Source organism: Ictalurus punctatus, chromosome 12, assembly GCF_001660625.3.
Source record: "Ictalurus punctatus breed USDA103 chromosome 12, Coco_2.0, whole genome shotgun sequence".
Taxonomy (NCBI): Eukaryota; Metazoa; Chordata; class Actinopteri; order Siluriformes; family Ictaluridae; genus Ictalurus; species Ictalurus punctatus.
In genome coordinates, this window is record NC_030427.2 from 8026973 (window position 1) to 8054174 (window position 27202).

The following is a 27202-nucleotide window of genomic DNA, read 5'->3' on the forward strand; positions in this document are numbered from 1 at the left end:
AAACCGGAGTACCCGGAGGAAACCCCCGGCACACATGGCCCCGGTGGGACTCGAACCCTGGAGGTGTGAGGCGAACGTGCTAACCACTAAGCCACCATGCGCCCTGGAACTAAGCATTACACACTGTTGATATTGACACAAATGAACACTGAAAGAGTTAGAGGGATGGTTCACCCAAAAATGAAAATTCTGTCATCAGTTACTCACCCTCATGTTGTTCCAAACCATAAGACTTTCGTTCATCTTCAGAACACAGATGATGATATTTTTAATGAAACCTGGGAGATTTCTGTGCCTCCATTTACAGTCCATGTAGCCAAAACAGTCAAGTTCCAAAAAGTTCATAAAAGGCATCGTTACGCCCTCGCCGGCAGATGGCACTGCGGCGCGGCTGTAGAGAATGCGCGCGCACATGACCTGAGCTGTTGCATATGGACACGTGCCTTTGTTTTGTTTTTGGTTCTCCTCTTGATTTACCCCTTCTGTCTGTGTTTTAGTTTGATTGTGTTTGCTATTTAAAGCCCTCGTGTTACGTTGTACTTCGCGCAGTATTATTTGACCCACTGAATGTAATGTTGAATACCTTACGCATGCTAAGCGGTTTTATTTTCATGTCCTGCTCTCGTTCCTTGACTCGACTTTGGTTCTATGTTTAACCGCGTTAATCTTGTCCAGTATAGACCATGTTTCCTGTGTTTTGTCTGCTGTGTGAAAATAAAGACGCTGATCTGCACCTGCTTCTGCTTCGCCTCCCGTTGCGTAACAGGCATCGTAAAAGTAATCCATGTGACTCCAATGGTTTAATGCTTTGTGTGCGTAGAACAACTAACATTAAGTCTTTATTCACAAAATATCTTCACTTCCGCATAGATCTCTGATGCATGTTCACGAGAGAACCATGATGCATACGTGTTGTGTCGATGCGAGAGTGGACAAAAAAATATCAGTCCTCCTTTTTGTCGGAATCTGCAGACATTTTTGTTACAAAGATTGTTCTGTGTGACTCAGTTTGTGTACAGCATCCCTCTTCCTCTGCTGTAAACAGTGGAGAGCTTCCGGGTCCTGTTGTATCCCATTTTTTTTTCCCACTCTCACATCAATACAACACACATGCATTGAATGCACATCGGAGATCGATACGGAAGTGAATAATGATATTTTGTGAATAAAGATTGCTTCGTAAAATTGATATTAAACCACTGGGGTCACATGGATTACTTTTACGATGCCTTTATGAACTTTTTGGAGCTTGAAACTTTTGGCTACTTCGATTGTAAATGGAGGGATAGGTTTAATTAAAATGTCTTCATTTGTGTTCTAAAGATGAATGAAAGTCTTATGGGTTCGAAAGACATGAGGGTGAGTAATTGATGACAGAATTTTCATTTTTGGGCGAACTGTCCCTTTAATTCAACACGCTACTGTAGGTGTTAATTGTACACTGGAGATTTTGCTGTGCAGGTCTGATGGAACAGTACCTAGGAAGATTCTTATCGTCTTTTGTTGTCTTTACACCAGACAGACTGCACAGCTATGTTAGCTGCCTAGTGATGTTATGGGATAGCTGTGAATTTTATCACAGTACTGCTAATTAGCCGATATCGACTCACCCTCCTTATATTGACTGAGCTTCATGAAATTAGTTTTTTCCTGGTTAAACACCCTGGGATTTTTCACCCACCCGGATGTGTAGAGTTGGTAGACTTGTGTGAAGTGTGTATGAGATAAATATATATGGGAAAAACAAAAAAACAAAATTGAGTTTAAATGGGTCAGCAGGTTGCCAGAACAGTACATAAGGATAATAGCCTATTTTATCGAGGGACTGTTTAGGTCTTTTTTTCCAAAGTAATGTGAGTAATTTCAGCCATCTTCTACCTCTAGTTACAGTCAATTCAGAAATGTGGGCCCGCTAAAGAAAAAAAAACATGTCACCAAATTGCAAGGATATATAGATACAATAGCATCACTGAATTAAAGCTGACGTTCTACACTTCAACTTATTATTCGCTATTAATTTTAACCCTTTACTAAATGGTGTTGCCTTATGGAAATATTTCATTTACCTCCAATTGGAAAAAGGAGGCTTTAACTTTGACATAACAAAAAATGCCTGGTGAAGGTAATCATCGAAGGGTTCTCAAAATTTTATTAATTTTTCAATATTTAGGCAAAACTACTTAAAGTAAAAAGTTGAAACGCTATCTGAGCTGATATTTTGAGTATTCTGTTAAATGGTAAAACACAATATGGTAACAACATGTGATAATGGAACTGTGCTATGTGCATTCATGAACTGAAACAGGGCTACATAAACAGGGCTACAAAAAAGACACTAGGCTTCTCTTTGTTCCCATATGGCAACAATTTACCCCTCCCGAACCACCAAAAAATTATATAATATATATTTTTAAAGAACTTATTCAACTAACAAAAATCCATGAAAAGGTTTTTTTTTTAAATGTAAATGTAGTAGAGGGTTAAAAGAAATACGTTGAAGAAATACGTTACTGAGGCAACACAAATAAAACAGTGTTAATTGCCAATGATCTGAAAATAATGTAAAAGTCAGTGCTGATAGCTGAATCCTCAAATGTTGGTTCAGCTTAGACACACATTTGTGTCAAGTTATCTGTAAACATTTTGCCATATTTTTGTGCAAAAGATGTGCAACACACCGTTCACACACACACACACACACACACACACACACACACACACACACACACAAACCCATGTGAAGAGTCCCAGCATACCTGCCCAGTGGTAATTAATCGCTCTGGTATTTAGGCCCAGCAGAGTAGACAAATATGACAGAGACAGGGACAATTAGGAGCCCTGTTCAAGCTACATTAACTCCCCATGCTATAACAACTGCGGCTGCCTTGTCTCGGCTTGTAAAAAGCAGCGTGGGGGTCGTTCCTCACGGGCTGCCGAGATATTAATGAAAGAAAAAGAAGATTGTGTTTATTGTACTCCCATAATAGCAAATAAATTTCAATTATCTGCCACGTCACCCCTTTAACTGCGAGTGGCGACGACTGCAGACAGCGCATGATCGTTGAGCGGTTGTTCTTCAGAGTGTAGAGCGTTAAAATGTGTTTACCTTCGAAGTAGGGTGTTAAAGGTCACCGATGTGACTTTTTTCCTCATAGATTATTTTTCATATGCGTCCCCATTATGTGATGATGCAGACTGCATATTTTGTAGTGGAATGAAGATGCTTTGCATGTGTTGTTGTGCGTACCTGTAGAGAACAGTGGCAATGAGAGAGAAAATGGAACAACAGAAAATGAATTTGAGAGAAACACGGACAGGAAAAGTATTTAGTATTCCTCTTTCATCTGGCAACTGAGAGAGCCGCCCTCTTTTCCTCTCCTCTGGCTTCGGAGGAGGCAATATTTAAGCAATCACTGGATGGGGCAGCTAGAAACACTGGACAGAACGTCCTTTGATTTCTTACAAAGTCACTCCTAGCCAAGTCCAACTTTATGATAACAATGCACCAAGAAGACCAATCAGTGCTTGCTGGTTATGGTAGTGAATATGGGAGCTGGAAAAAAAAAATCGTAACTCAGTGTTACTTTTATGAAAACAATTTTAGGTCTCATCATAGCCATAAAATTCTTACGCATACACACAGGAACACACCCGCTGAAAAACAACTTGTATCATGCCATATCTTCTCACCTTCTTCGAACATGATGAATATAATATGCTTGCTGTTAGCTAGCTCTTTCATTCAAAACACACACCGTTTGTCCCTTTGTGTAGTCTATTCTATGACTGCACAAGGTTTGTTTAGTCAATTTATGCTTCACAGCTAATGTTATGGATGTTTCAGCAAAGCAATCTTAAATCCAATGCACACGAAATCTATGGGGAGTGTCAAAAAGTGTTTTGGACAATACTGTCCACAATAAGCTGCTTGAGTCTACAGTCTGGGCTAGAAAGGAATCAGCCCCAGCCTCTGCTTCATACCATTCTGTGTATTTTTTACTTGGTGCTATTGTTCTTGGCTCCATAAAAATAATAAATAAAACATTTGTTAAGAGTAAATGATCGTATTCTTTTGTATCTTATCGATGTATTTCTATGATCCTGCTGAGTAAGTCAGTATATCATTCATTCATTTGTTTGTTTGTTTGTTCATTCATTCATCTTCGGTAACCGCTTTATCTTGGTGAGGGTTACGTTGGATCCAAAAAGGAGGACACCAGTCCTTCCCATTGCGTATAAAATCATCTTTTTAAACAGGTTTGCCTATAATGTTGTGTTTACTCATTCCTCATAAAAAAAATAGAATAAAATAAATAAAAACTGAAAAAGCACTCCAGTATCACACTTCAGTGACATGTTGATTTGTTGGCTGTTCACCCAACTGGAACCATTGGAAAGTCCTTAAAAGTTTGGTTTGGTGTTGCCCCACTTCACACAGCAACCAGTAATTGCTCTTATGCGCACATTAACACTCCGCTCATGCAGGGGCACGCAGGCTCTCATGGGAATGGAAAACAAGTGGGTGTGAGACGAGTGGACGCACGGACAGACGAACATGGCCGCTGGCATCAGAGAGAGTGACTGGTCAGCATCCAGCTGTCAACAACCGCTACAGGGCGACTGTTTTATTTCCCTGTTCGATTTCACTTCGACAGAAATGGAAGTGACACACAACTTGCGAGGTAAACTGTATTATTCACACAACTCACCTGAGTAGCAGAATCAGAATCTACTTGATGGGAATTTTATTTGCCATTTATTCACACTGATGCAGACACTGTATAAAGCGAACAAGAAATAACAATAGGGAAAAAGTTAAATAAACAGAGGAATAATACATAAAAAAAATTGCAAGTAATAAAAACAAACAAACTTCATTACATAACACTAGAACCTAACCCTAAAGTCTAGTTTATTGTGTTTATGGTGCTGAGCTTCATCCAGGCTTCAGGTGAATGCTGATTGTTTGAAGCAAGGAGGTGTGTCCTCATGTGTACCCTTAGACTTTGTGACAACACATTGTGACGCTTCTTCGGTGTGTTTTATTAAAGTGTTTCGAACTAATATTGCTGATATCATTTGTTAATCTGACTACAAATCTGGCCATGTTTACTATATATTCTGTTTTATTACGTAATATAAATACTCGTAATATGGACTGGCACCCTGTCCAGGGTGTACGCCGCCTTGTCCCCGATGCTCCCTGGGATACGCTCCAGGTTCCCCGTGACCCTGAAAAGGAGTAAGCGGTAGAACATGGATGGATGGATGGATGGTAATATACACGCTTTTTTTCGTGGAGAAAATGTGTCAAATCCTGAACTGTTCACTGTGTGGTCGAGTTTAATACCTAACAGCATGACATGGGTGATTTTGAACCTGGAAGTAAATTGTATTGATCCGCTTCTTCTTCTTCTCCCTTCATTCTATAGTCAAACACAAGACTTTCGTTTAGTTTTTTTTTTGTTTTTTGTAAAATTTTCTGCCCCCTAGTGTACATGTTCACGTTAAGTGTAAAAGCAGACACCACTGCAATGTGTCGTCACATGTTTACGAATATGCAAATAACAGCTCTAACCTGAATCCCTTATTGTACATGAACACTTGTGAATTTTTTAGCCAAATTTGGGTTTTGATGATTATGGTTATTGTGAATCACAAGGCTTCCTTTTCGTGAAGGACACACCTGATTGGCTAAACCAGCAGGGCAGCTGTACTCAGTTAAATATATATTATATAAGGTAGGTGGAAGCGGATGCAATTGCAGTAAGAGTTTATTGTGGGAACAGGCAAACAAAGCCAGTTGGTAAGGCAAAGAAGTGATAACAACAACAACAACAACAACAGCAGCAATAATTAGGCGATCAGCAAACCACACAAACAGGGCAAATTAAAAATGCAGGTAGGAAGCAAGATCAGAAAATCAGAGTAACAGTACACAATAAACAGCTTGTTAAGGTCAGGTACTTCACAACTGGCTGAATGTTCATGGACTTTTTATATAGGTGCAGGTGATTTATTTTCCCACATTTCATTTACACCTCTGTAAAATGTGTAAAATTCTTGAATTTGGCTAAACAAATCGTCACAAGGCTCCTCCTCCCTCAAGCAAGGAATTGTGGGAAATATTAGCTGAAAAAGTGTCCACAGATCAGATCTACTGAAAATAGTAGACCATCCTGGTTCCTTTAGGACACTCAATTCCTGACATACTAATTCTCATTTCGGATACTATTTAGTACGAATAGCATGCCAATTGGGATGGAGGATTTGTGTGTTTTGGGACGTGTAGTCTGAGGTGCCCATGTTTCTAGGCTGCGGTTTGTTCTGGGAAAGATGGCAGATACATGAGTTGACCTGACATATAGAGTCAGATTTTCCCGAACCACCATCTTCATGCGCGACACTGAAATGAATAGCAAACAGTACAGCTAGCTTATTATACATACTGTACATACATATTTCATTTTACGTGTATTATTCAGTAATTACTATGCATTATTTAGTAGCTACAGTGAAGCTAATCGGAAAGGCAGGTAGTTATGAGAGCAGTCCAGACTTGCCGACTGGTTTTCAGAGTTCACGTGTCTAATTTGAATTTATTCAAGTGAATTTGCGAGTATGAAACCAGAATGGTGCAGTAAATATCCAGACTGAACAGTACAGTAAGAATTGCACATATATGCGCATATATCTAGCCAGTAACATTCAGAGCCATCACCTTCCACCTCTCTGGCTCTCACCAAAAGTTTTAAGCAGATTTTACTAAAAAGCTATTTCACACAACACCAGCTTCAGAAAAAAAAAAAAAAAAAATTTGGCGTGAGTTTTTAAACCCAGGTACATTTTGCACACCAAAGGTAATTCCGAGCTTTAAAAAAAATGCTGAAATATCTGCCATTTACTAAATATAATTTTATAACGTTTAGCTTTTTGACTTTATGCCGTATTGTGCTGTTGCGCTGTATTACAGTTATGGCTCACACAGTCTGTTAAATATTTATGCTAATCGTATTAACTTATGTTTACAATATGTCAGTAAGTGACAATGAGAAAAGCTTAAGAACAAAATAAATAATTTGCTCACTTTAATAGATATATACTTATCTAAATTATTGCGACAATGTTTTTGCGTGTTTGTGTGTGGGTGTAATCAAAGAAAAAAAAAAAAAATCTGCTTTGAGAAATAATCTTGCCAGACGGATCTCTTACTGCAAATTTTCAAAAACAGCAGGAAAGTTGCGATTGAAAATAAGCTTTCCAGAAAGCATGTCCTCCCTGATAATTATTATTGTTATTACTATTATTGTCCTCATTCCCGCCGCTCATCCAGTAAAGATGATAACCTGTGTAGGCTTGCATGAATTCAAATTATCCCATTTGATAGAGAGTCTGGCACAAAGTGCCCAATAAAAATGGCCTTTATTTATATATTTCTGATCTCAGGCAGTGGCTGGAGCTCTCTGTGCGCGTTTTGCCTCTGATTACAATCAGCTAATGACGCAGATTCTGCCCTGAGGTGGGGGATTGTGGGAGATGGCATACGGTGGCCTTCACGTCAGCCCGAGAGGGCCTCGAGGACCCTCTGAAGCAAATCCCCAGAGGATAAAATACAGGAGCTGCTCTGAAAGAAAAGAGAGCAAGCGAAAAGAGAGGGGAGGAGTGGAAGAGTGCAGGCGTTTCTAAGCAGGCTTTAAGATGGCAGATAAGGGTGTAAGAAAGAGACTGATCTGTTGGCAGGTCAGGAGGGATCCAGAGTCTCCATATCGCAATAAAGCTCCATGCCCCAGAGCCTGGAGAGAGAAAGAGCGAGAGAGGGATTTTACAAAGGGGGAGAGGACTAACTGGAGTAGGGAGGGGAAAAAAAGGAAATCGTTGGAGTGAATAGGCACGCATTGTAAGCGCCCTGCCGAGGCAACCTGCACCCGCCGAGACGGCCATGACGCGTCAGTGACAGCGGAAGAATGGCAGAGGGTTTCTCCTTGCTGCCTCTAATGCACTCGCTTATGACAGCTAAAGGGGAGAAAGCAGGAAATTGGTTAGGAGGAATTACTGGTGTTATACAGCTTGCCATCTTACAAATGAATACCGTTTAGCTTTGGCATATAAATGAGTGGATTTTTCTTCAAGAGTGTGGGAGAGCGAGAGAAAGAGAGAGAGATGGTGACAGAGGGAGAGAAGTGGCAGTAGGAGCAATCAGTTGTGGGGAAAATTTTCTGCGCCTTCTAAATGAGTGGGTGCGTGCGCGCGGGCATCTGTGTGTGTGTGTGTGTGTGTGTGTGTGTGTGGCAGTCGAAATTATGCAAGCAAGTAACAATGAGCAAATTGAACCTCGAGCAAACGCAGTGCAAGGTCAGGCAGAGAGACAAGGCAAGTGGGTGGGAGCGAAGAACAGATCATGATAAATTGGCTCGCATTTTCCAAAACGCTGGCCCTAATGCCCCGCTCCAAGCCAAGCCTGCTAGCCTGGAACTTTCCGCTCGCTAATACCTCCACGCAGCCATTTGTGATGTATGAAAACCAGGCTGTGGCACTAATTGCACAATTACAAAGCGGAAGCTGAGCACTGCCGAGGAGAGGGAGGAGGGGAGTCACACCCAAACATGTAGGCATTCTGCCGTCCTTTTCCTCTCTCTCTCTCTCTCTCTCTCTCTCTCTCACACACACACACACACACACACGCTCTCTCTTTCTCTCATACCTCAACATTTTTTCTTCTGTTGTGAAGTAACAGTGTACATGTGAGGGGGAGGAAGGAGTGCAAAATAAAAATTTGACTCCTGCATGGAGGAAAGGAAAATTTATTACTCACTGCTGTGGGAGACTGTATTTTGCTCCTGTGCTTTACAGACTCTGTTGACTACCAGAATGAGGAATGGGCATGCATTAGCTCACTGCCAAAATGTCTGCTGCCACCAATGCATATACGCCACGCATCCTCTGCAAGTCCAGATACTGCCCGGGTCAATAACTCACCCACTCAACTTGAGGTACAACTAATGATGGTTCTGTGTTCCCTTTTTATTTTCTAAGAGTCCTGTTTTCGCACATTACGGATCATGTGTGGAAGCTATCTGCTTTCAGAGCTGTTCCCAGAGTACCATGATAAGTTATTTATAAGTTATATGTTACTTCCTGTTTCACATTTGAGGATTTGGGGGTGAGGTGGGGGGGTATGTTCACTGGAGGAGAAAGAATTGATATATTGATATACAAACATAGGACTTTCATAGTACTGGCTGTAATTAGTTCATCTTTGCGGTGAGAGCGCTTGCACGAAAAACAGCATGAAAAATGCACGTCGTGTGTAGAACTAAAAATCTTCAGGTATGAAAATGACTCTTGCGTGCAGGTATACCTGCACAATGATAGGCCATGCATCCTAAAAGCAAATAATAATAATAATAATAATAATAATAATAATAATAATAATAAAACGTGCATATGCAAAAGTGATATAAGGAATTGTTCAATTAATCCACAGTTTAGAAGGAATTTTTCATTGTGAAATCAGACATGAAATTATGAGCCCTTCCCCCAAACAAGCCCAAAATCGGCTCTAGGTATCCGGGCCAAGTGTGAAAACAAAGTGTGGAAAACATCTAATAAACACAAATGCAAAATATCTTCGTTTGCTGTCCATATACTGTACGAGCAGAACCATCACGCTATACCTATCCTCATTCATTCTTAAGGAACAAGGATCTATCAGAGTTCATCCAGAATCCGTAAACACCCTGACTTCTGAGATCTGAGAGAGTCTTGCAGTGAAACAGTGGTGAAAAGACGCAAAGGTTAAGCCTGTAATTGTTTTCCCTCTTAGAGTCATTAAAGAGCTTCCCCGCAAAAACAGATGGTCACAAAAAAAAAAAAAGCAAGTCTTTTTTCCCCCTTTATTCCCTCTAGGATGATCCCCTGAGTAACAGTTAACATCGCAGTGTATATCAGGTGGATTCTGTGAAGCGACATTCCTATTTATCTCACGTCTCATTCGGAGATAGCTACCTACAACTGCCGGTGTGACCTCCGGTGCGAGCGCATTAATTTTGCCTCAGTATTTCTATGGCATCAATTAATAAAAAGTGACGAGGTCTCTGGCAAATGAACACCCACTGATAAATGAGGGCCTGGACTTAATTGCTCAGTAAATTAAGAGCTCACAATAGTGACGGTGTGCACTGGTTTTAATATTTAAAAAGTCATTAGACACTGGAACGTCTAGCTTAGTTAAGTACGTAGTGATGTGCGCTTCTGCCTGAAGAACACAGCAATGAAGTGACGTAAACCCAGAAATTTAAGGCAACTAGGATTCTTTATTTCTGTGAACACCTAGCATGCTAAATTCATTCTTTGGTGTACATAACTAACCATGTTAGGAGTCAAGGGCCAAACACACACACCCACACACACACACACACACACACAAGCATATGTGCACCCACTCCCTCCCACACACACACTGAGGTACCAGAGATGAACACTATCCAACATTCCTAGTATCTGCTAAAGGATAAGACATAAGCCTCCAAATGAATTTAATAATGTTATGGATTTGTTGCTGCATAATTTGGATGACAACAGGCATCTTGCATGCCAGCAATAACTGCTGCGATATGATCTTGATTACTACGGAGCCATAACAGCGCTCCATGGTGCGGGAAAATGGTGCATGTTAATCCCTTCAAAAACCGAGGACACCAAGCGTTTATAATGATGGATCACTTTCAGTAATTTCTCTTTATTATGATTGGGCAAGATCAATATTTTAGCAGTCTGGTTACGGTCTTTAGTACAGTGCTTAATATGTATTATTCATAACCTTTGTCAGCACGGGAGGGCCAGCATTTCTCTGGCTGAGAGAGAGAGAGAGAGAGAGAGAGAGAGAGAGAGAGAGAGAGAGAAGGCTGCTGTAAGGGATTCTGGCCATATCACAATACACATTCACCAGTAACTTTAATAGGAACACTGGTACACCTGCTCATTCATGCTATTATCTACAGTAACCACTCTGTACAGCCATGGCAAGCAGAAAAGCACCTTAGAACACAACCGATGAAATCTTCAGCTACAGCAGTCAATCTTGTCAGCCAAGAACAGGAATCTGAGGCTACCAAGGGCACAGGTTCATCAAATCAGGACAGTCGACGATTGGAAAAATGCCACATTGGCTTTATGAATTTCGATTTCTGCTGCTGGTCGTGTCAGAATTTGGCATGAACAGCATGAATCTATGGACCCAACCTGCCTTTTGTCAACAGCTCAGGCTGGTGATGATGGTGTAATGGTGTGGGGAATGTTTTCCTCGGCTCCTTAATATCCAGTTGAGCATCGTTTGAATGGTAGCCTTTCTGAGTATCGTTGCTGACCGTACGAACATGCATCCATTTATGGCTACAATTTACCCATTCTATATAGGTATGAAAATGCACGGTGTCACAAAGCATGTCATCTCAAACTGGTTCCATGAGCGTGACAATAAGTTCAGTGTGCTCAGTGGCCTCACCAGTCACCAGAACTGAATCCAGTAGATCAGTAGATCAGTCCAGTAGAACGGGAGATTCTGGGAATGTGGGAGAAAGACTGCATTTATTAACATGAACTTATACGTGTTGCTGTAATGCATTTACAGTGTTCAGTCATTCATCCAGAACTAACTAAATTCCTTTGAAAATGTCGTAGACAAGTACAAACAAAAAAAATAACAACCGCATGAGTGGTATTTAGAATACTGTCCCGCACACATCTCAATAAAACAAAAACAAAACAAACAAAAAAACCCTTGCTGTTTACGCCATGCCCACTTTGGGTTTAAATGTGGATACAGATACAAATACAGAAACAGACAGATGCATTGTGTCACACCCCTATACCACTGTAACCTACATTCTCCAGGTACACAGCCTACACTGGTATCTTTTCCAGAGCCATATGTCACCATGCTTTGTAATACCCTGACACTGGATAGCAGCACAAGGTTCCCTGACACACTTTGCCAGAAGTTGGAGTAAAAACCACTGGGATAAGACACTCTGACACACTTCTATCTGGTCACACACTCCAGCGTTGTGCGGTAAGGTCTGTCACAATCAAAGCCTCGCCTACAATCTCCTCCCAGCAAAAAAGGGCAGCAAAGAGGATTTCTTAGCGAGCTCCTAACCATCTAAAAAAAAAAAGGAAGAAAATCCTCCACACCCCCCTCCCCAAACTCCTGACCTGGCCTCACCTCCACCGTATTTAAAGTCCCTGGATGGATAGGAAGAAGGGAGTGAGGGCCTAGAAAGTTTGCGCAGGCCCTGATTAGATCGACGGTGGTAATAGGCTCCCCGAACCCGGGCAGCCGCTGCGACTGGAATTAATCAGCTCTTCTGGGAGCTTCTTCCAGCCCCGCTCCGCAGGCAAGCCACTTTGGAGTCGTTTACCAGCCAATCCGACTGTCAGGCTTCTGTCATTTAGGCCTTTTCATTACGCACCAACTCCAGCTCTTTTTCACGCAAAAAAAGAAAGAGTGAGTGAGAGGGAAAGAGAGAGAGGAAAAAAATTGAAATGGGTGACAGATTAGCCTAATGCACAGGGTACTTTTTTTTTTTTGGTATAGATGACTATTATTATTACTCCCCTTTTGTTGCAAACATAGAGTGCAGTAATGCAAAAAAAGGGGCAGAAAGCAAGGGATGAGAGGGGATGAAGGGAAAGAGAGAGATATAAAGAAAGAGAAGTGCAAGAGTGAAGGCCATCAGGCTGTTCGGGTGACCATTTTTTTTGGGAGTAATTAGGATATTGAGGAGCTAACAAAACCTCTTCCCCCGCCATCACTGGCACTAGCAAGTGATACTGGCAGCACTGCTGTCCTAAATGTGACAATAGGTGGGCAAGCTTTGTTCCTCGTTTATGGAACCCTTGGAGCCATAACTAGCAATTACTGCCACTCGGTGTCTCCTGGGCCTGAGGCCGACTCGCTCTGCCATGCTAAGCCCTGCTTAGGCAACCTATTTTAGGCACTCAGGCAGGCTAGAGAACACCTCAAAGGTTAGATTAGCCTATGATGAAATACAGGGCCTTCCTGCTGCAAAAAAGTGCCCAGGGAGAGTGAGGAGAAGAGAGGAGACTATGGGCACAGCTGTCCTTACCTCCAACCACAGCCGGGGAATGAGTCACACAAATATTCATGAGTAAACAAAGGAAGCTATTTGAAAAATCGCCAGAGGAAAGAATAGATTCATATTTTTTTTTTTTTTTTTTTAAAAAGGGGGGCATGAATAGTGTATGATGAAGCTAATGTGGAGGTTGGACGGAGAGATAGTGTCAGGGCTTCATTAGGATCACAGATTGGCTTCAAAAACCATGAAACCCATGCCCGAGAAAGTCAAAAGACTTCAAAATAGAGGACAATAAACCTCTGTTTTAAGTATAACGATTTTACATTTACGTTTACAGTACTTGGCAGACGGCAAATAGACCAGAGTGTAAGAAAACTGTCAAGTGAGTTAGTACATTAACAAAAACACACGTCAACGGTTGTTTAATTAGTGCTCATTTAATTAAGTGCTCATTTTATTGAAGACATATGTTTGATGCAATTACAATGTAGGTTGTAATCCTTGCTGTAGTCAAATCCCGATCCAGACCAAACTCACTATACACAAACATATTACAGTAGGCGGCTGGACTGTGTCCTATATTCAGGATGCTGACACGAGCAAGGGAGGAACAAATGTGCTTTCGTGATTGATTCAGGTCCCACATAACGGCAAAATAAATGGCCCTCACTGCTAATTTCCTGCTCATTGTATCTGATGAAATATGCCTGCTCATTTTGGCTGGCTGACATGAAATATTGGTGTGTGGTGGCTCGGACGGACAAAAAGCAGAGCTCTCACGGCCACTGTACCTCGTCGCGCAGACAATCCACAGAGAGTGGACCAATTAAGATAAGACTCCTTGCACAGGAAAAGGATGTTTGACATGCTGTCATGCTAATAGAGACAACCGCAATTATGCCAAAGGTATGACACGGACATTGGTACCTGCAGAATGTTGCCCTAATTGGTGGACTGTTCTTCTCAAAAGTCTGGAGGCTGTTGAAGAGCCTCTGTTTGGTCTGGGGTTCCTCTTAGCCATCTCATTATGAACGGTACTGCTTCTGCCAGGGGCCATTTCTCACGGTCAGCGTCAGCTGAACGGTGAAGGCTTGCAGGGACAAATTGCAGCTTGGTTGGTGTAGTGTCACATTTAGGAAGCCTGGACTCCTTACGGTGTTTAGAGAGCGCGACCAGTTCTGCTCCAGTGCTGTAAAGTGATCTGCTTTTGCAAGTCCACTAGAAAATTCTGAATAAGACCTGAAATACATGACAGTCATGTTTCCAACACTGGATTATAATGGGATAGCCTCAGGGGTAGCCTGAGAGTCAGAGTTTTATGCCTGCATGGCACACAGCCTGAAGGAGTTGGAGAATTTTGCTGTTAGCAAAATATGATATGCTTCACATCAAGCTGCTAATTAGAAAGCCTGTTCATTAAGTCTGGTTTTACGCTAATTTATTAAAATTTGTTTCCATTAGTTCCCATGAGACCAGAAAGAACCTGATCTCGTGTAAAATTTGGTAGAATTTGAACAAGCAACAGCAATGTGGTGGGAATTTCATGAAAAAGATATGGGCCTATTGTAACTTTTCCTAATAATTGACTTGTGTGATTTCTATGCATTTCACATTGATCCGAAAACTACATAGAACTGCATCATGCTTGGGTCTTGTTCTTTCTAATCTCCTCAGGTTTCAGTCACTGGAATACTCTGGAAGGTTTGGTTTTCAAGTACAGTGCATGTAGCTACCAAATGTGGGTCATTTTTAACGCCAATATTATCTATTACCTACAAAATTAGCTTTCTGTTGTACTTAAGACTTTTCAATGAATATTTATACATTGTAAGACCAGTAAGCACTATCGACCAATCCTGTTTTGTACACTTACTTTTTATTACTCTTATAAAGCATATGCAAACCATTTGCAGATAAAACTCTTTTCTAACGTACCATAGTAAGGCTGTCTTCTGTCATGTAAATATGTCACAATACGCTAGGTATATATGTGTCTACAGGCTATGTCTGTAATAAATATATGTGTCTGTAATAAAAGTTGACCTGTAAGTTTGGAAAGTTTTTTTTTTTTTAAAACATTACCCCCAAAACCGTTGCTAAATAAAAATAAAATAATGCAACTCCAGTGATTAGGTTTATGTGGTGAATTAATTTTTGACCAAAAGGCTAGACCTTTCATACCTATATGCTGTTTAATGTTTGATTCTGATTGCTTTATATTAATACACTAATTTTACTACCTGGATATGGTGAAGTTTACTGTTAGATGTTTGTTTGTTTATTTATTTATGTATTTATTTATTTATTTATTTATTTATTTATTTATTTATTTATTTATTTATGCCAAAGTCTCCTGTGTCAGTGCTTTGGTAAACCTGTTCCTTTAAGTTTTCCAATATGGGAAAGTCTTCAGGACTGAGAGCTTGGTGGCTTATAAATGGTCTTATGTCCTTCAATAAAGAGACAAAACCGGTCTGGTGAGGGAGTGATATATAATAGCTGTTATAATCTAAGTGACAACATGATGTTCCATAGCATTAAATGGATCAAAAGTACCCTTTGCAAACTGTTGTGGTACAAGAGGAACTTAGTACATAATACTGAATCCCTGAAATGGCAAACACACTTTATTCAATTGTTAATGACTATCACTGTCAATAATGTCAAGAATGTTTAAAAACGTATTATATTAATAAAGTGCAATCAATCTCCTGTTTCCATAATCCGTTCTATGAATATTTATTTTGCCATGCATTTCTAGTGAACATGCTGTCCAGCTAGCTAAACACCAGTGACTAGACTGTTAGCTCATTGTGCCAGTGAACTGTAGTTCCTTTGCCTGCTTGCCGCAGCTGTTGCTTTTGGCCTGCTTCAACCTGGCACGAGTGGGAATCCTGGAAATCCCAAAACAGCCCATCGAGCATGTCACGGTGCAGCCAAGGTACACTGTGCAGGTGAGGGCGGCCCACCGCAGGATGTGTTTGTTTGGACTCGGCCTGGATTTGGAGGCTGCCAGGAAATGTGCTGCTTCTGGCAGCTCTCAGAAAGAACGGCAACAAGAGACAGAGAAGAGACAGAATGTAGAAAGGGGGGTGTTTTCAGTGGAAGAAGGGGGCAAAATATGACTGGCGGTAAGTGTGCACTGTTTTTCAGGAGCTATGAAACATATAGTAGGACCAAGAACCAGGTGAGGCAGTCACATCTACTGTACCATGACAGAATCTGCTTACTTATGTATGTAGCCTTATTATTCCAGTGAGGTTCGTCATTTCTCTTACCAGTCTGTCATTTCAGTCTGTTAATTTCATTAACTCACACTGCATGTCAGCAAACACACAACAATTTTGGTAAACATCCAAAGATGCAGTGCTATGAAGATGCAAGAGGCTTGTAACTCAGAATCTGTTCCTTCAATGCATCCTCTGTCGGCTTTGTGATAACTGTGACATCCTTTAACCTCGACACCCCCAATTAGGGGAGCAGGGTAGGAGAGGCAATGTGCAACGTATTGCTATGACCTACACACATCACATAGAGCCACTTTTCAGAGAGGGAGATGGAGCAGGAAGGATATCGCGGAGAGAAACACTCAGTAGAATGGCCAGAGGCACTCCCTGGCTCTCTATCAATGCAAACCAGACTACTACCTTGGGCTAGGAGGACATTTCACTTTTTATACCCCCACCCCACCACTTTTTTTTTTTTTTAAAGCTACATTTATTTTGAAAGCAGCACAAGAGGAAAGAAGGGGAGGGAAAAGACTTAAGGAGGAAGAAAAAAAAAAAAGATGAAAAGCATCCTTAGCATGCCGGAAACATCTGGTTTCATATTCAAAGCCTGAAAAAAAGGAAATTGCAAGAAGACAAAACTCTTATGTTTTGATTTATTTTATTATTCGAAGGGCTGTAGCGTGCAGTGGTGCAGTTCAAATTTGTGGCAGTAAAACACGAGGAAGCAGAGACATTAGCCTCCTTACGTACCAGTCCTGACTGATAACAGCACAATAACATTCACTACTGCTGCGTTCTGTCCTAAATTACACTGAGGGACTGTTGTTAATTGGCTGAATGAGGAGAGAGAGAGAGAGAGAGAGAGAGAGAGAGAGAGAGAGAGAGAGAGAGAGAGAGAGAGAGAGAGATTGTGTGTGTGTATGTGTGTGTGTGTGTGTGTTTGTGTATGTGTGTTAAAGAAATCCTCCTCCATCTCTACAGCCTGGCCTCAGCTTTTCTACCCTGGCTCATTCATTTCCTCTTGCTAACATGAAGGAGCGGATAGGGAGAGAACTACCATGTGTAACCTTACACGACCTATGCTGGAACTACCACCATCATGTGTCACAAAGTCTCTGGAATGAATAGTGATTATTCAGCTTACTACAATGTATTTTAAAAGTCAAACACATACAACCGAATATAATTTTTCATATCGTTGTTGGTGTATAAATGTATCATACTCACTAGAAAGCTAAATTTAAACATCTCATATATTATTGTTCTTATTGCCCTTCATCCTAAAGTGGATGTTCTCGTTTTCACAATAGTCTAGCAGTAGAAGTGGATGCATTTAATTACTTATACCTACTCCTTGTGACTGGGAAACAAGAAAGACACACTAGCAAGCTAGTCAGTCAAGACAAACTAATACTTCATTTAGGTCAGGGATGGGCAACTTTGACGAGGGCCAGCATTTTTTCCTCCTTTTTACCAGATTAATAATCCACTCTAACACATTTTACATTATTCTATTCAATTTCCTCTTTATTGAGGGAACTCAAACTATAAAACTTGTGCAATTATGGCAACTTCATTGTTAATTGACAAGCAAATGTAAACATCTCAACTGCACTGGCTGTAAATTTGCAACAAACAAATATACAAAGGCCCTATTTTTGATTAGTAGCCTAGAGAACATTCTCAACCTACCCTCGGAGAAGAGTTAAAAGTGCTTATTCAAAAAGCGGTTATTAAAAATAAAAGTTATTAAACATAGTAATAAAAATACTGAATATAATTATAATAATAATAATATAATAAATAACTGCATAAGTTTCCATACCAGACCACCTCCCAAACGGATTCATTTATAGATCAGACAACATTCCCACTATCAAAATCTCTCAATGAGAAACTTGTGGCCTCTCTTGCTGGTGCACAATTGAATCAATGTCAATCTGAAAGTTCGTACAACCAAACTTGCAGTAGCTGAAAGAGAGTGTCATCTGTCAGCCGGTTTCTCTCTTTCGATTTGATGTGCTTCATTGTTGAGAAACTGCTTTCACAGATGTAAGTGCTGCCAAACATGCTGAGCATCAACAGTGCAAAATCTCTGAGGAGGGGAAAACGGGACTCAGGTAGCAGTTTCCAAAATTCATACCCCCTCTTGTTGCACCTTACCTGAAAGAAGGGGTTAGACTGAAGTTCGCAGAGTTCTAGTTGCATCTCTCTAGGCTGCTCACTGTCAGCCATGTTCAGAGGGTCTGCGAAGAGGTCTGTTCAAGGCTGCATGACGTGAAAGTCCTGGAAGCAAATTTTGAATTGCTCTTGTCGATTTTCAATTTCTTTTCTGTGCTTGGCAAAAAAAACACATCTTGCATTCGGGAGGATCTTTGCGCATCTCCTTAAAAATTTACTGGAGTTTATGCTGGAAAGCCTTCATATGCGCATACAGGTCGGAAAAAGTCTGAGACTGTCCTTGTAACTGTGTTCAGATTATTTAGATGCGCAGGCATATCTGTGAGGAAGGCCATGTTGCAAAGAAATTCTGGATCGCATAGTTTGCTGCAGTAAGCACTTGTGTCCGACTTGATATCGTCCTCCAGAAACACAGGTATTTTGGTATTTCGGTGGGCAGCACAAACAGTCTTTCCAGACAATTCCCACGGCTCATCCATCTGATGTCAGTATGCATCATTAAATCCCCATAAGCAGCACTGACTTCATCCAAAAAGGCTGTAAACTTCCTGTAATTAAGCCCCACCTCGAATGAGATTAGTGACACAGGACCTCCTGTAACAAAGAAAATTGGTTACTAATAACGTCACATAACATTATATTTTATCTAAGTTACCATGAAATAAAAAAAATAAGTCTACTTACCTGATGTATTATGCAGTGTCTGAAGAAGCTCAGTGAATCCAGATTTTGTTCTTTGCATTGCTGGTGCTCCATCAGTAACAACAGCAGACAGTTTAGCAAACCCTCCATGCTCATTCACCACATTCTCCATCCATCCATCCACTATACCACTTATCCTTTTCTTCAGGGTCACGGGGGAACCTGGAGTCTATCCCAGGGAGCGTGGGGCACAAGGCGGGGTACACCCTGGACAGGGTGCCAATCCATCGCAGGGCACAATCACATACACACTCACACACCCATTCATACACTACGGACACTTTGGACACGCCAATCAGCCTACCATGCATGTGTTTGGACTGGGGGAGGAAACCGGAGTACCCGGAGGAAACCCCCGCAGCACGGGGAGAACATGCAAACTCCGCACACACAGCGCCACGGTGGAAATCGAACCCCCGACCCTGGAGGCGTGAGGCGAACATGCTAACCACTAACCCACCGTGTGCCCTCACCACATTCTCAACAGCTTTAAAAATATCCCGTCCCTTCGTGGTGCTATGTAATGAAGCCAACCTTAACAGCTCCTGGTGAACGTCACCGTTCTCCGTGATCGTTCTTGCAAAGATCAGGAGCTGACTGACATCTGTCACATCTGTGCTTTCATCCAGCACGAGCGAAAAGTATTTGCAGTTGTTACAATATTTCAGCTTTTCTTGGACTCGACAGTGGATGTCAGAAATTTGACGCGCCACTGTTCGGTTGGACAGAGATACAGATTCAAAGTTCTTGGCCATTTTCTCATCTCCAAATGCTTTAGCCATCTCAATCTCACACTGATTTTATAATTTCGCACCGTGATAACGTCTTTTACACTTTCGCAAGAGAAACCGCATAAAATGCCTTTAGTGATGATTCTCACACCATCATGCATTTGGCAAAAAGGTTTTGCTAACGATGTATTTTACCTTTTGAATCTGAGATGAGAGCAGTTCTGGTGTCACCGGTGGACCTTTCATACTTCTCTTTGTGAGCCGTGGTGTCCTTCATTACAGATTTCTTTACCAAACAAACCAAACACATTGGTGCCCCCCTGATCTTGGTAAAAAGATAATCTGTTTCCTATCTTGACTGGAAAACATGATTTTCATTGTCAATTTTTCTTTTCTTTTTGCTCATTTTAGTGAATATTCACATTTGCGCACATTAACACTACTATGCTTTAATTACTAGGGTAATTGGTAGGTACTAGCGCCCTCTCCAGGTAGGAGAATTTACATCCTAATTTGAAAGCAATCTTTTCATTTTTCGAACATATTAAAATGGATCATGATCAGAGTATGATATGGTCCAGCGGGCCGTATTTAAAGATACTGCGGACCATATCCGGCTGCCGGTTGCCCATCCCTGATGCTTTGAGGCAACTAATTAAGCAGAAAATGAAACTAAGAAATCAGTACTCAAACATGAACATTTATTTAAATGGTTTCAGCAATGTGTGTAAAGTTGTGAATATTCCTACGAAACATGTATTACAGTGCGGTGAAAAAGTATTTCTTAGGTTTTTGTGTATATCTCATACTAAATAGTTTCAGATCATCAAACGAAATACAACATAAAACAAAGGCAACACGAGTAAACACACAATATAGTTTTAATTAAGAAAAAACCTATCACCAGTGTGAAAAACTAATTGCCCCCTTAAACTTTAAATCTGTTTGTGCCACCTTTAGCAGCAATAAGTGCAACCGAATTCTTCCGATAACTGGAGATCAGTGCAGTCTGGAGTCTTGCACTTACTTCTAGGACTAGGACTTGATCCTATGCTTTGGATCATTGTCTTGCTGCATATTCCAGTTGCACTTGAGTTTCAACTTACGGAATGAAGACCGGACATTCATGTTTCCCTCAATTACTACAAGTTGCCCAGGCCCTGAAGCAGGAATGCATCCCTACATCATCACACTTCCACCACCATGCTTGACCGTAGGTATAATGTTCTTTTTGTTGAATTCTGTGTTTGGTTTACGCCAGATGTAATGGGACTCCTGTCTTCCAAACAGTTCCACTTTCAACTCATCAATCCACAGAACATTCTCCCAAAAGGTTTGAGGATCATCAAGGTGTGTTTTCTAAAAATTCAGACGAGTCTTAATGTTCTTCTGAGTTAGCAGTGGTTTTCACCTCGCCACTCTTCCATGGACGCCATTTTCCCCCAGTGTCTTTCTGATAGTGGAGTCATGAACAGTGACCTTTATTGATGCAAGACAGGCCTGTAGGTCCTTTGATGTTGTCCTTGAATCTTTTGTGACTTGCTGGATGAATAGTTGCTGTGCTCTTAGAGGAATTTTGGAAGGTCGGACACTTCTGGGAAGGTTCACTACTGTACGGAGATAAGTTTTTCCATTTGGAGATAAAGGCTGGGGTCCTTTTGAGTCGCAGAGCATTTGAAATACTTTGTAACTCTTCCCAGACTGGTGTATTTCAATCACTTTCTTCCTCATCAATTCTGGAATTTCTTTCAATTTTGTCATAGTGTGTTACTAGGTAAGACCTTTTAACCAACTTCATGCTGTTGAAAAAGTTCTATGTAAGTGTTGATTTGATGGAACAGGGTTTGCAGTAATCAGGCCTGGTTGTGTCTCGTCCAGCTGAACCCCATTATGAATGCAGTTTCATAGATTTGGAGAATTAGTAACTACAGGGGCAAATACATTTTCACACAGGCCCAGTTGGTATTGGATCACTTTTTTGCTTCAATAAATAACATTATTATTTAAAAACTGTATTTTGTGTACGCAGGATGCGTTTGTTTTATCTTAGATTTTGTTTTAATTTCTGAAACAATTTAGTATGATATATACACAAACACAGAAGAAATCAGGAAAGAGGCAAATACTTTTCACAGCACTGTAAGTGCTTAATCACATAGATTAAACGTAAAATAAATAGCCCAACAAAATCAAAAACTCAACATTAAAAATAATAACCTACCATTTCCATTTTGAATGAATATGTAAGTCCCACTGTGGCTCTGTGTGTGCGGAGTTTGCATGTTCTCCCCGTGCTGTGGGGGTTTCCTCCAGGTACTCCGGTTTCCTCCCCCAGTCCAAAGACATGCATGGTAGTCTGATTGGCGTGTCCAAAGTGTCCGTAGTGTATGAATGGGTGTGTGAGTGTGTATGTGACTGTGCCCTGTGATGGATTGGCACCCTGTCCAGGGTGTACCCCGCCTTGTGCCCCATGCTCCCTGGGATAGACTCCAGGTTTCCCCGTGACCCTGAAAAGGATAAAACGGTATAGAAAATAGATGGATGGATGAATATGTATGTTTTTTTTTTTCTGAAATTGATGTCGAGTTTTTTTTTTATTATTCCATTGTGTTTTCTGATTTGTTGTTGTATTTTTATTTCGCTGTTGATTTTTTTTTTTTAATTTCAAAACCATTATGTTAATATTTATTCAAAAAAGAAATTAGTCCTTTAACAGCATGTAATTTGTTACAGATGAAGTTCACAGGGTGCTTTGTAGGAATTTTAAAAAGCAAGAGTAATTTTTGCTTGATATCATGCAAATGAAGTTGTAAGAAAAAGCAATGACCAGTTCACTCCTAGTCATTATTCACATATTCTCCAAAAACTTGGAACGTGATGATTTTTATAAAAAACATCGAAATTTCAGCATTTTGCTCAATACTTAAGAAATGCATTTGTGTCATGATGACCATGTTGTTCGCTTGATAAACTTGAGCCAGCAAAAACCTAGCCAATGGTTTATTATTACAGTGGGGGTTTCACACAACTCCTGGGTCCCTGGTTTGAGTTTGGCTTACTGTCTGCGTGGAAATTCACATGTTCTCCTTATGTCTCAAATTTGCTTCTAGGTGTGAATGAGTGTGTGAATCTGTGTGTGTGTGTGTGTGTGTGTGTGTGTGTGTGTGTGTGTGTGTGTGTGTGTGTGTGTGCATGTGATACTCTGTGATGGACTGGCATTCCATACAGGGTGCATTCCCACCTCACACCCAGTGGCTCCAGATTCACCACGACCCTTACAGTGCATGCAACCAATTGCATATACATTAAGGATATAACTGAATATGAATAAATTATTCAGAAACAAATAGAGCTATGAAGCTAGGATCAGATTTTTTTTTTTTTTTTAAAAAGAAACATTGCCAGAAATGTTCACAATTTCAAGGACCACGCTGACATTGCTGGCATCTCTAGCGCTGGGTTTTTATTTCGTGTTTCCAAGGATATAATGATAAGTTTAATATTTAAAAGAAATAATAATAATAATAATAATAATAATAATAATAATAATAATAATAATAAAGCTCCTGGTTTAGGCCACACCCATTTTGGGTTTAAATGCTAATACAGATAAGGATATTTGGAGCACTAACAGATACAGGTTCAGATAGTGGCATTGCAATATGCCCCTAGTTTACATCATGGATCAAAATACAGCATACACTCTGTAAAAAATAATGACTAAATATGATTCCCTGATGATTTATTTATTTATTTTTAATAACAACAATAATGAAGACACAGTTCTGAATGAACATTTTATACTTTTCACATGAGTTCACATGTGTGGCTTCTGATGAATTAAAAAATATTAAATCATGCTGAAATTTCATTATATCACCCAAGCCTGAAGAATATCTAGGAAAGGCATTAATGTCAGTGAGACCATGTTGTTGGCTTGATTAATATGAGTGAGCGAAGGCCTGGCAGGGTGCATGAGACTCTGGAGAAAGAGACAGACTAAAGCAGTAAATTCTGCTCGACGGGCACAGGCCGCCTGCTCCTAACAGATGGAGGAAAGTTAGACACTGTTTCCTTCTATATAAGCCTTGATGGACGACTGTCAGGATTTACTGGCAGAGCGGGGGGTGTAAGAGGGTGTGTGGGGCACGGTTGTGCTGGTGAACAGCTGAGCATGTGTGTCTGGTGTATATTTCACTGACAGCGGTTCATTTAAAGGGGGTAATGTGTGCAGCTCTCCTCTGTCCAGTCTTCCTCTGTTTCTCACCGCTCACTCTTCCACTAACCAACACTGTAAAATATTTATTGTACGTTTTATAGTAAAAGTACTGGCAGCATCATTGTCAGTATAATTCTCCAAATGTTGAAGTATAAAGCTGTACAGTAATCTGCTGTAAACATTATTATATAGTAGTTTACTGGCAAATGTTACTAAAAAAAAACCTACTGCAATTTACTGTGAAATTTAAGTTCAGGTTTTTCAAAAATATTTCTAATTTTAATTTGGCATACCACCCTGAAATAATTTTCCTATAACAGTACGGCCTGAATTGTTTTATCCGGCTTATACCGTAGCAGTTTTCTAGATTGCCTACCCAAACAACAAGAGAAATGGATGGAGAATGGTGCAAAATGGGTTGAGACGAAACTATTGATAAACTATTGTTTATTACTAGTGCATATTTCCAAGTTTCATAAGGAGGATTGATGAAATTATTAAAGTAATCCAGCGCCATCCAATGATGTCTGTGCACGCAGCTGCATATGGCAAATTATATAAACAAATTTAAATTATGCACGTTTAATTCATATTCTTTCTTATAGAACATGTTTGATAGAGTTTACCCCTATGTGTTAATACATTAACTAACAAACATGTACTAACGTACTTAAGGTGGCCGTTATTTACACATGAATTCATAAGACACGTCGTAGTTTAGGTTAGCTCTTGATTAGTTTCTGATTAGTACATGTAAAAGTATGTATTAATTCAGGTATTAGTGCATGGTTATTCATATATTGTTATTATAAAGTGTTTTTTTTATTAATTGATCAATTAAACGACGATCACACTTTTTATCCGTTCATATTTACATTTAATATTATGGAGTGTCTGTGAAACAAGATAGTTCCAGTTATCACTTCGATCCATCCATTTTCCGTAATGCTTATCCCACACAGGGTCGCATGGGGAGTCTGGAGACTATCCCAGGGAGCTTGAGGCACGAGACAAGGGGCACCCTGTCAAGGGGCACGCCAGCTTATCGGAGGAAACCGGAGTACCTGGAGGAAACCCCTGAAGCATGGGGAGGACATGCAAACTCTGCGCACACAGAGCAGAGGCGGGATTCGAAACTCCAAGCCCGGATGTGTGATGCAAACGTGCTAACCACTAAGCCATCATGCCCCCTGTTATCACTCTCTCACATATATTAATAATAATAATAATTTAAAAAAAATTAATTACATTTGTTTAAATCTGTTTATTGTTAGTCTTAGATTATTTTGAGTGTGTCCATAGATGTCGCTTTCAGCTGTTGCTATAGAACGATAATGTGTTTGAATTTATTACAATGCTCATCTAAAATATAACAATTCGAAGACAACATAGGATGAGGTAAAACTCAAGAATTAGCTACAAATACAGTGGCAATTCTGAAAGTAAACGAAACGTGCCAGTGCTTTGAAGGATGTGAATTGCAACGGAGTAATGTTATTCAATTGCGAATCTGTTTTTAGAGGATTTAAATCTACCATGGTGAACAAGATGTATTATAGAATTCGGGCAGTTTTATTGGGGTCATCTCATACTGTGTGGCAAGTAATAATCTGGAAAGACCTTTGCAATATCACAGTCTAAAACTGGATTTAAAGAGAGGCAAATCAGTATTAAACAGTAATAAACAGTTAACTTAGCTCACCAGTCTGCCTTCCATGCAGTCCCTTATAAAGTAAACTTTTTATTTGATGTTTCTTCTGGAAAAAAAAAACAAAACATACATGGCACACAATCAGATGGACACACACAATCTTACCATATAATGATGAAGCACACACATGGACCAATATGTGCACAATGTGAATATAATGGTTGTTGGTTCAGCTGTGCTAACTACAAGGTGCATCCAAACGATACTTGCTGGTGATACAAGATATAATCCTGACTTCCAGCACAAATCGTGTCATCTGTAAGACTCCAGTGGCCAAAGGGAGAAGAAAGTGAGCTTGGATTCTGATGCACAAAAGAAGGCCAGCTCCATGCAAGCACAGTACGCTTCCTGCAGATGTGAAGAATTTGATTTACCCAACTGTCCAAAGATCCAGAGCATTCTTATCTCTTATCTTAAACCTAACAACATTTCTTGACCAAAATATGTCTTTAGCCAGGGAAATTTAATCAAAGAAGCTTGATAAGGATGCTAGGATTTTTTGTCAACTTAAATTATTTCTGAGGGGCAAATCATGTAGCCAGAGACAAATTATCAGGTAATCAATAGGACAATAAACACTGCAAGTCACTTTCAAGACATTTTTGTTCCCAAGCAATAGAGACAGTTATAAATTAATTATTATAACACAGTTATCTGGTGCTATGTATCATCGATATTAAACTATCAGTGTTAAATTAAAACATCAAGTCATTAATGAATTTCTTTCTTTCTTTTTTTTTTTCTACTAGAATGCAATGTAAACTTAAAACACAGACCAAACAGACTTAAATTAAACTCTTATTATTTCAAAAATGTTTCTCTGATGATGCCACAGTCACACAAGGAGCCAAAGGAGCAAAATCGGCCATGATCTCTGGGTGGGAGGGATGGCATAACTCTATCTCATCCCTGTCAATCACAGCAACGCTAGGCATCCAGTGGGCATCTATGAGCTCATGTATGTGGAAGAGGGCAGATAGCCGCTTATTCTGTTAGGGTAGAGCTAGATGGTGGGTGGGAATTGGCAGGTGACCAAATTACGGATAAAAATGAGGGTGTGGGGAAAAACACTGATGGCTTTGAAAACATTGGTGGAAAGAACAGTGCTTGGACCCATATCCCCTTACCGATATCCCCAGTGCCAGGAACACTTTTTGCAAAGTTGAGATTCTGAGTCTGTTTTTTTTTTTTTTTTTTTTTTACATCTTACATAAGTATACAATTTATTCACTTTGAAACATGAGTGGTAACTAATTTTATAAGTTCTGATGCCAGCCAAGTTAATCTCCATCACAATTCAAAGACAGTTTATAGCTCTGCCATACCTAGAC